Raw genomic sequence first — 10,455 nt, forward strand, 5'->3', positions numbered from 1 at the left:
CAAAAGAGCCAGAAATATTAGGACAAAGTCAAAAGAGTGAAAATTTGAAAAGAAAAATAAACTGAAAAATATTAGATACTTGCTTTCAAAAACGACCTGGAAAACAATTAAGGTAGTAAAGAATTAATGAACTTCCTGAAATCCATGTTTACCCCCTGCTCCTCCCTCAAAAAAAACCTGGAAACCATATTTCAAGAAATCATATTACAACCAGAAGGCAAAATGAATAACAGCAAGAATCCACCTTTCACCTCCTGAGAAGCTCCAAACTCAAAATACCCAGAAATGTAATGACCCATCCAAGAAAAGTTACTAAAATAAGACAAAATGAAAGAGTTTAAGCAAAAAGGAACCAGTGAAGACCTCATAAAACGATGCTGCAACTATAAATGGGGGGGGGGGATCTTAAAATATGATGCACCAGGGGCACAGTGCATAGAGCACCAGCCTGAGTTCAAATGTGGCCTCATACACTTTCTAATTACCTAGCTGTGTGAGCTTGGGCAAGTCACTTAACCCCATTGCCTTGCAAACAAACAAACAAACAAAATATGATATGTCAATAGGGAAAAGATAAAGGTTCCTAACCAAGGACATTTATCCTGTAAAACTGAGCTTAAGCCGGATGGGATGTTTAATGAAATAGAGAACTTTCAAGAATTCTTGATAAAAATACCAGAACTGACTTGGAACTTTGAAATGAAAATGCAGGAGTCACATGAAAACCAATAAGAATGATCTATGAATTTTGAAGATAAAACAAAGTGAATATACATGAATAGGAACCAAAGTAAAGAAAGAGAGCATCCAGCTGATCACACTAAGTTCAAGTTGCAGCCTGAGCAAACCATATATCCTCTAAATGTCTTGCCTATTGCTGTTCATTCTCCATTTGGAACTGCCACCAGAAGCCACACAAACTCAATCCTCACTACCAGCTAGTTAATCTCCCAAATTTTGGTTCACCACCCTGGAATTGAGCTATTCTAATTGGTATTTTAATACAAATCCACCTGATCTGCTGTTCATTTACTTTATATTATCTTGCCCTTTCCTCTGCTGCTTTCTTTACTTCATTTCTGTCTTTTGGTTGGAGGATAGTAATAAGTATTACTATTGCTTCTGGAAAGGATAGGACAATTAACAATCATATGACTATATACATCATTCCAATAGCTCCCCAGACAAAAACTTCTTCACTTAAGAAATCTAGAGCTGTTGCAGCACATAGTTTGTAAGTGTTTTTTATTTATTAAGTCACAGTAGGATTAAACCCAAGTCTCCAAATACAATATTCTAAGGGAATTGCATTCTCACCTAAATTGAGGGGAAAGACTTTTGTTACCTTTCCTGGAAACTAACTGTAAATGGAGTTTCACATAGGTACAATGCTAAAGTTGGGAATAAAGTTTCCTGACTATATCACTATATACTTGTAACAGTATAAAATGCTGTTCATTTTAAAAGCAGCTAGGTGGTGCAAGAGGTGGCTAGGTGGTGCAAAGGGTGGCTGGGTGGTGCAAGGGGTGGCTAGGTGGTGCAGTGGATACAGCCCTGGAGTCAGGAGTACCTGAGTTCAAATGCGGCCTCGGACACTTAATAATTAGCTAGCTGTGTGGCCTTGGGCAAGCCACTTAACCACATTTTGCCTTTCAAAAAAATAAACTAAAAAAAAGCACTTTCACATGTATTGTCTTATTTGAACCCCACACAGCAAATCAGTAATATAGGATGGCTTTTATTATCCCCATTATTCTGAAGTAGAGAAGTTTATAAAAGTGAAGTAAACTTGCTACTTTTTTATATAATTATTGGTTCACCATGTGATTGTTAAAATCACTCTGTTCCAGACTCTGTCTTCTTTGTCTCTAAAATGTAAACCAGAGGATTCCTAAGGATCTAATGATCTAGTGATCTAGTGATCCATATACAACCTGTAGTGAAATCAGGATTCTAACCCAAGCCTCCTGGTTCCCAAGTTCATTGCTCTCTACATTAATAAGTCAACGGCCTGTTTTTTCCTTAGGGTGGGCCTTCCACCAGACCCAAGTCTTGTGACTCCCAAGTCCAACATTCTATTATCTATACTAATTGAACAGGGTCACTGGCCAGTGAAGACCCAGGCCTTGAAGAATGACCCACTATATGCTTTACCTTGTAACCTGTACTGAGGCTTTTAAACCTGCATACATATTAGAGAGGCTTTTTGAGAGCATTGCAGACATTCTCTATTTCCTGTTAATTTATTGTTGAGATAGAAGGGAGTGTGCAGGCTCAAAGGGAAGAATTCTCTCCCTAATGAATTTCAGGTGAAGAGAAAGAAATGTAGTTGAGGAGTTGCTACTGCAGCCCAGTCTTCCTGCCCGAGCTATCATGAGACCAAGAGATCCAGAAAAAGAAGTCTATGGCAGAGTTTATCTGCCCACCAAAACCAAAGATCAATGAGGAGTCTAGTCTTGATGTGTATGTAACCTGCTTGAACCAGTCCAACATTGGATCCACCAGCAGACCAGACAAATCTGAAAAACAAGAGTACTACTTATTCACTAAGTATGCCACACTCAGAAGTAAATTTGGTGAGGTTGGGTAGGAGTGCTTTATAGTAATCAATTTAAGTTTGAGCCTATTCTTTCAGGGATCATGAGTATATGTAGAGGAAAATATGAGAGGAAAGTTTTTGAAGTCTTTGTAAAAGCCAATTTGATATTAATTGGTTAACTGACATTGAGAGGAAATCACTTGATCAGATGCTTAATGAAACTGAAGAGATAGCAACTGAGTAATTGTTATTGGGATAGTGACTGCTGGTTAAATGATATTGGGAAAATATGAACTGATTATAATATATTGGGGGATGACCCACATTTCTTTAAAATGTTGCCTAAGGGGGGGCAGCTAGGTGGAACAGTAAATAGAGCACTGGCCCTGGAGTCAGGAGGACCTGAATTCAATTCTGACCCCAAAGACTTAAAAATTGCCTAGCTGTGTGATCTTGGGCAAGTCACTCTTAACTCCATTACCTTAAATAAATAAATAAATAAAATGTTAAATGTTGCTTAAGGAATTTTGAACCGATGCTTTTCTTCTCCTCACAAATTTCTCTGTATTAAGCATTGTGCACACATACTGCTTCCATTGAAATTCAAGTTCTGTCCATGTGCTCAGTAAATGTTGGTATGTTTCTCTCATTGAAAAGAAACAAAAGACCCGCTTCACCTTCACCTTCAGATTTATTTAATTTATTCAAAGTTAAAAATGAAACTGGTCCATATTAGACCAAAGCAACTCCAAAGGAAATAAAACAGTTAAATCATTCTTTTTTTCATTTTTCATTGTCATCCTCAGTACTTGCTTTGTTTCAGTCTAGCTGTCCTGTTAAAGATCTGGGCAAACCATCATGTGAACCCTATAGAAAACAAAGGTATTTTATTCATTCAGCAAGCACTGATAAAGTTACTCCTATATGAAAGGCACTTCACTAGACTCTTGAACTTTTATTTATTTAATGTTTTCTAATTTATAAAATGTCTTACATCTTTTCCTCTTTTGATTCTCACAATAACATTATGAAATAAGTGGGAAAAAAAGTTTACAATCATGACTTCAGAAGACTAATTGGTAATACTGCATGCTTCTTGGCAGACAGTTCATTTTCAGATACAACTAGTGCCTTGATTTGTTTTCCTTGACTATATTAATTAGTTCAAAAGAAGGTTTTTTCTTGGGGGAAGAACAGTTAGTGAGTAGCAATAGAGATAGAATAACAATTATAAGAAAGAGTGTGTAGGCTGGTGAGCAGGAACACAGAACAGTCATACTCCCATGGGTCCTGTCTTTCCAAAACCACTTTCCCCCCCTTCCCTTCTGCAAGCTTAGTTTCCTTTCAAACCCAACTCTGTAGCCAAAGAGACACTACTATGATTACTGATCCATTTTTAGTCCTACAAAACATCCTCTGCTTTCATGAATATATTTTCTCTTTGCTCTGCAAAATTGTAAATAATAAATTCTCTTTTTTAATATAAGCTCTCAGTGAACCAACACTGGCAAAACAGCAGTTTAAATCTCTTAAATCTCTCTAAATTTTCATTATCTCTCCTTAACATAGGTATTGTATATACATCTTAACCATGATTTTCATGACATATTAAAAAACTACTTCTTGGGCCCTGTGCATATTCCCTCTCTTAAGGGACCCTTCTACTTGCAACCCACAAATGTGGAAAGAGTAACTAGACTTCTCATGTTTGACTTGTTAAGTCCCCCAGCCATGGTTATACTTTATAGCTTGTATCTAATTCATTCCAAATGAGTAAGTAAAAAGGTATCAATGGACAGTGTAACTCAGATATGTAATATTTGATAATATTTATTTCTTAAACACAAAAGACTCACAAATTCACATTGGCACAATGATTAAAATGGGATTCAGTAACAATTACTCTCAGGAACTCAAACCTATTGAGAATTTAAAGCTGTTTTGGGGTCTTCAGATTGGTCATTTTGTGACATTTCACTGAGTCTCTGAAATGTCTTCCCCAAAGTCCATGTCTTCTGGTAAGTAAGATACAGTGAGGAAATTCCTTCCTCTCTCAATAAAGTAACTTATTGTATGGTTAATACATAAGATATAAGATTTTCCATGGTAAGGCCTTATAGTTTAGCTACAGAGAATTACTGATCCTCATTTAACTCTGGTGTACAGAGAATTACTGACCCCCAAATCACTCTGATGAATAGGAAGGGGAGATGAGCAGGATTGATCTTACGTATATATTTAAAACAGCTTGAGTATTTTTTTATGGGTTTTTTTTTTGCAAGGCAAACGGGGTTAAGTGGCTTGCCCAAGGCCACACAGCTAGGTAATTATTAAATGTCTGAGACTGGATTTGAACCCAGGTACTCCTGACTCAAGGGCCAGTGCTTTGTGGCCCCACAGCTTAAGTATTTAAAAGAACCGCTGCCCGTCCTTGACTGGTCCTAGTCAGACTCTCAAGGCTGTACCTGATTAACATTGCCTATCACTTCAGGAACTAACCAATCCTGAATGTAAACACCATAATTTGGGGGGTCCAGGGAGGGGTGGCTCCCTCCTTGGACAACCTGGAAAATTTGGTCTTATTCCACATAAAATTGGCAAGAAGTCTTCTTTGTTCTCAAGCTGTGTAAGATCTAATTAGGGGGTGGCTAGGTGGCGGCTAGGTGGCGTAGTGGATAAAGCACTGGCCTTGGAATCAGGAGTACGTGGGTTCAAATCCGGTCTCAGACACTTAATAATTACCTAGCTGTGTGGCCTTGGGCAAGCCACTTAACCCCGTTTGCCTTGCAAAAAAAAAAAAACTAAAAAAAAAATCTAATTAGACCTTAGTCTAATCAGAGTCTCACCCATGGAGAGGATGCTCTGAATGGGACCTTCTCAATCAGGACTCTGGGGCTGTACCCCAGGATTCCCAAGCCAGGGAGTTGATTCAGATGTTGAAGCTCCCCCAATTTGGTGTTTTCTCTTTATGTTTATGTGGACTTTGCTCTTCTTTTTATTATAATTGGGACTTATTGGTTACTTTTGCTGTAAAACTGATTTATTTCTACCTGTTTTATAATCACTTTATTAAATATGCTTTTTAGTTTTCTTGGTGTGAATATGTCATTTTGTAGGAGCAAATTAAAACCAAAACTCCTTAATCAAACACTCATTCCCCTCCTCACTTTGATGTTAGTATTCAAATGAAGAACCTTCCCTTGCTTCCAGTTAGCACCTAGCATATCTCTCAAATTCACAAGGTCATCTTTAGGCCTGGATTCATCAACTTCAAGAATAATGTTGATCATCTAATTAGAATGGAAACACAAAGCTGAACAGGAAAACCGGGTAGTAATACCTGTGCGTACTCCCTACTATACATGTTACAGAGGAATTATAGAACTAAGACAAAAGACTTCCAAAGAGTCAGTTACTAAGAGGGATAATAGAACTTGTCCTTAGTCCAAGGAACTGTGGAAATCAGATAATGGAAAACGCTATTCTGTAGGCTAGAATAAATCTGTTCAATGACAGAAACCCATTTTCTTTGCTCTTTATCATCCCTCCTCAGCATCCAACCTTGCTCTGCTACACTTCAATAACTCTACTGGCACTTTTCCTCTTTGATACTCCATCAAAGGTCCTCTGGCCACTTGATTCCTCTACATGATCATCCTGAAATCTATTAGTTATGATACTGGGACTTCAATTTGATCTAATGTCCCAAACTCCCAAAGACATCTTCCCACCATCACCCCAGGAATCCTCTCTTTGCCTCAAACTACAAAGACTGGAAGCAGTTACAAACAAAAATGTCCATGCCATCTCTGGTCCTAATTTTCAATAGTCTTTTAAAAAGGGTAGAAACAGGCGGCTAGGTGGTGAAGTGGATAAAGCACTAGCCCTGGAGTCAGGAGTACGGTGGGGTCAAATCCAGTCTCAGACACTTAATAATTTACCTAGCTGTGTGGCCTTGGGCTAGCCACTTAACCCCATTTGCCTTGCAAAAACCTAAAAAGAAATAAAATAAAATAAATAAAAAGGGTAGAAACAAAGCTCCCAAAGTGAAAGGAAGCAATACTTGCTCAACTATTCCAGCAAATTTTAAAGAGCACCAGACCAAGTGATATTTGGGAAATGTAAGGAGAATCTAAAGAAACAAATCATAAACCCTGCTTTTTTTAACCTAGGTTTATGCAAGGAAATACTCAGAAGGAAACAGGTACTAAGGAAAGAATCCATTCAGTAAAAATCAGCACACAAATTAGTGCTGAGATCTGAAGCTATTTTTCTTGAGTGGGAGTAAAGCAGCAGTTCTGTAACTCTAATTCATACTGGAATTATTAGACTTTTTGGATTTTTTAATGATGGTATTTTATTTTTTCCAAATTACATATAAAAACAGTTTTCAACATTCATTTTTGTAAGTTTTTGAATTCCAAATTTTTCTCTCTCCTTTTCTTTCCCCCCCCAAGACAGCAAACAATCTAATAAAGGTTATCCATGTACAATCCTGTTAAACATATTTCTATATTAGGCAGATTATAAAAAAGAATCAAAACAAAAGAGGAAAAACCACAAGTATGAAAAACACAAAAACAAAATTTTAAAACACGAAAATAGTGTGGTTTGATATCCAAAGTTCTTTCTCACATGTGGATGACATTTTCCATCATTAAGTCTTTTGGCATTATCTTGTATTGCATTGCTGAGAAGAGCTAAGTCTGTCACAGTTGATCATCACACAGTTTTACTGTTACTGTGCACAATGTTCTCCTAACTCTGCTCATTTCACTCAGCAACAATTCATGAAAGCCTTTCCAGGTGTTTCTGAAATCCATCTTCTCATCATTTCTTATAGCTCAATAGTATTCCAATACTTTCATTATACATTACATTCATATACCACAACTTGTTCAGTTATTCCTCAGCTGATGGGCATCCAATCAATTTCCAATTCTTTATCACCACAAAAAGAGCTGCTATAAAGATTTTTGTACATATGAATCCTTTTCTCTTTTTTTTATGATCTCTTTAAGGATATAGACCTAGTAGTGGTATTGCTGGATCAAAGGGTGTGCACAGTTTTATAGTCGTTTGGGTATAGTTTCAAATTGCTTTCCAGAATAGTTGGATCAGTTTACATCTCCACCAATAGTGTCTTAGTGTCCCACATCCCCTCCAACATTTATCATTTTCCTTCTCTATTATATTAGTCTATGTGATAGGGGTAAGGTGATATCTCAGAGTTGTTTTAATTTGCATTTCTCTTATCAATAGTGATTTAGAGCATTTTTTCACAGGACTACTGATATCTTTAATTTCTTCATTGGAAAACCACCTGTTTATATCCTCTGACCATCTTTCAATTGGAGAATGCCTTATAATTTAATAGGTTTGACTCAGTTCTCCATATATTTTAGAAATTAGGTCTTTATCAGAAACATTATAAAAATTGTTATGCAACTTTCTGCTTTCCTTCTAATCTTGGCCACATTGGTTTTGTTTATACAAAAACTTTTTAATTTAATGTAATCAAAATTATCCATTTTGTATTTCATAATGTTCCCTATTTCTTATTTGATCATAAATGTTTCCCCTTTCCACTGATCTAACAGATAAACCATTCTTGGTTTTCTTAATTGACTTATGGCATCATCCCTATATGTCTGAATCATGTACCCAATTCTTATCTTAGTACAGGGCATGAGATGTTGGTCTACCATACTATTTTCCAGTTTTCCCAGAAGTTTTTACCAAATATTGAGTTCTCATCCCAGAAGCTGGAATCTTTGAGTTTAACAAACAGTAGATTTCATTGACCTTAGCCAATATCAAATAGTTTTGATGACTGCTGCTTTATAATATAGTTTTAGATATGGTATGGCTAGACCACTTTCCTTTGCATTTTCTTTCCCATAAATTCCTGTGTTATTCCTGACCTTTTGAAAAATGGGATCATTATGCAAATCAGGCCTGGGTCCTTCAGCTGCACAATGGAACAGGGAGGTAAACCAGCCACTTACATGTGAATAATGAAGGTGAGCCTGTACCTATGTTCCTTTGACCATGGAATAAGGTCATCAAGAACTCTGGTCATGCTTGGACTTAACTGTACAGGAAGTCTGGACCAGGGGTGAGCCAGTAGCTATTTTTCTTTGACCTAGAGCAGGGTTTCAGAATCTTCCAGTGTGCCAATCCCTGTGTATACAGCATGGAACACAGAAGTGACTGTTTTCTGACACAAAGTCCAAATTTAGGAAGTAAGACTAGGAAAAAATAAAGGAAAGGAAAGGAAACACCAGTTATTTTAAATATATATTATGGAGGGCGAGTAGCTCCCAGCTGCTCACCATACTGGCCAAGCAGCAGCATTTTCAGTTTCCTGAGGTTGGCTGCTGCAGAAAATACTTCGTATTCGGTTTCAACGCTGTTTTCTGGTTGTTGGGGGCTGTGCTGCTGATCTTAGGCCTGTGGGACTGGGGGAGTGGGGTGGAAGAGAAGGGTGTCCTTTCCAACATCTCCTCATTTACCCACCTGAGTGGCCTGGAACCCATCTGGTTCTTCATGGTGGTTGGAGGTATCATGGCTGTGCTTTGTAGGCTGCATTGGGGCTCTTGGGGAGAACATCTTTTTTACTCAAGTTTTTCTCAGCTTCGTTGGCCTTATCTTCTTTCTGGAGCTGGCCACAGGAATCCTGGCCTTTGTCTTCAAGGACTGGATTAGAGATCAGCTCAATATTTTCATCATCAACAATGACAAGGCCTATTGGGATGATATCAACCTGCAAAACCTCATTGACTTTTCTCAGGAATATTGGTCTTGCTGTGGAGCCCAAGGACCTAGCAGCTAGAACCTCAACATCTATTTTAACTACACTGACTGGAACCCCAGCCCGTCTCCTGCTGTGTCAAGGATCCTGTGAAGGATGTTCTCAATACTCAATGTGGTTATGATGTCCGGCTCAGACTGGAACTGGAACAGAGTTTCATCCATACGAAAGGCTGTGTGGACCATTTTGAAAAGTGGTTGTAAGAACCTGGTTGTGGTGGCTGGGGTCTTCATGGACATTGCCATGCTCCAGATTTTTGGCATTTGTTTGGCCCAGAATTTTGCCAGTGACAATTGGTAAAGATGGAGAGGGTGATTCTGAACCAACAGCATCCAGGTCTCAAAGGGTGGGCAGACTGACCAGTGTCACAATTGACTGTGAGGATGAACTCCAATGGTTACTTTAGCAGGCCCACCTTGAGGAGCCTCCACTCAGCACTAGGCTCAATAGCTCTAGCACCCCTGAGTTATTGCAGTCAGGTTGGGCTGCAGGGAGGGTATTTATATTTAGGTTACAGAGAACTGTACAGAGTGGGGGCGGGTATGTGTCCATGCTGGGGCGATGTAAGGGGCACAACTGCCTATTTCTTCCCCTGGGCACAGCTGTGAAGTCCAGGGATGATGCCAAGGACTGCTGGATGTCTGATTGTCATGGAAACAGCTCCATGTAATGAGGGGTGGGGGGGCAGAATAAAAGTTTCTAAATTGAGCACTGGTTCCTGAGAGTCCTGATAACAGGGACAGTATCATTCTCTGATGCTACTCAGACTGCAGTCCCTGGGGTGAGGGGGTGAGGGCATGTGCTGGGAAAAGTTGGAGTGGGGAGGGGTTCTGTTGTTACCCCTCCACCCCCGTGGAGACTAATAAACTAATAAACTGTCCTCACCCTCAAAACATATATTATGGATCCAAGAATGCCCACGACACAAACTCAGAAAAAGAAAATAACTCCAGGATATACTTGCATCATTTTTTTTTTAGGTTTTTGCAAGGCAAATAGGGTTAAGTGGCTTGTCCAAGGGCACACAGCTAGGTAATTATTAAATGTCTGAGACTGGATTGGAACCAGGTTCAAATCCCCTATACTTGCATCATCTTAAAGA

At 38.6% G+C, this 10,455-nt stretch overlaps 1 pseudogene; it reads left to right on the plus strand.

The window, feature by feature from the left end:
- The first annotated feature begins 2,404 nt into the window (after positions 1-2,404).
- On the plus strand, positions 2,405-10,075 carry LOC141504530 (tetraspanin-17 pseudogene; annotated as a pseudogene).
- The last annotated feature ends 380 nt before the right edge of the window (positions 10,076-10,455 follow it).

The sequence above is a fragment of the Macrotis lagotis genome, chromosome 1 (assembly GCF_037893015.1).
Source record: "Macrotis lagotis isolate mMagLag1 chromosome 1, bilby.v1.9.chrom.fasta, whole genome shotgun sequence".
Classification (NCBI taxonomy): domain Eukaryota; kingdom Metazoa; phylum Chordata; class Mammalia; order Peramelemorphia; family Peramelidae; genus Macrotis; species Macrotis lagotis.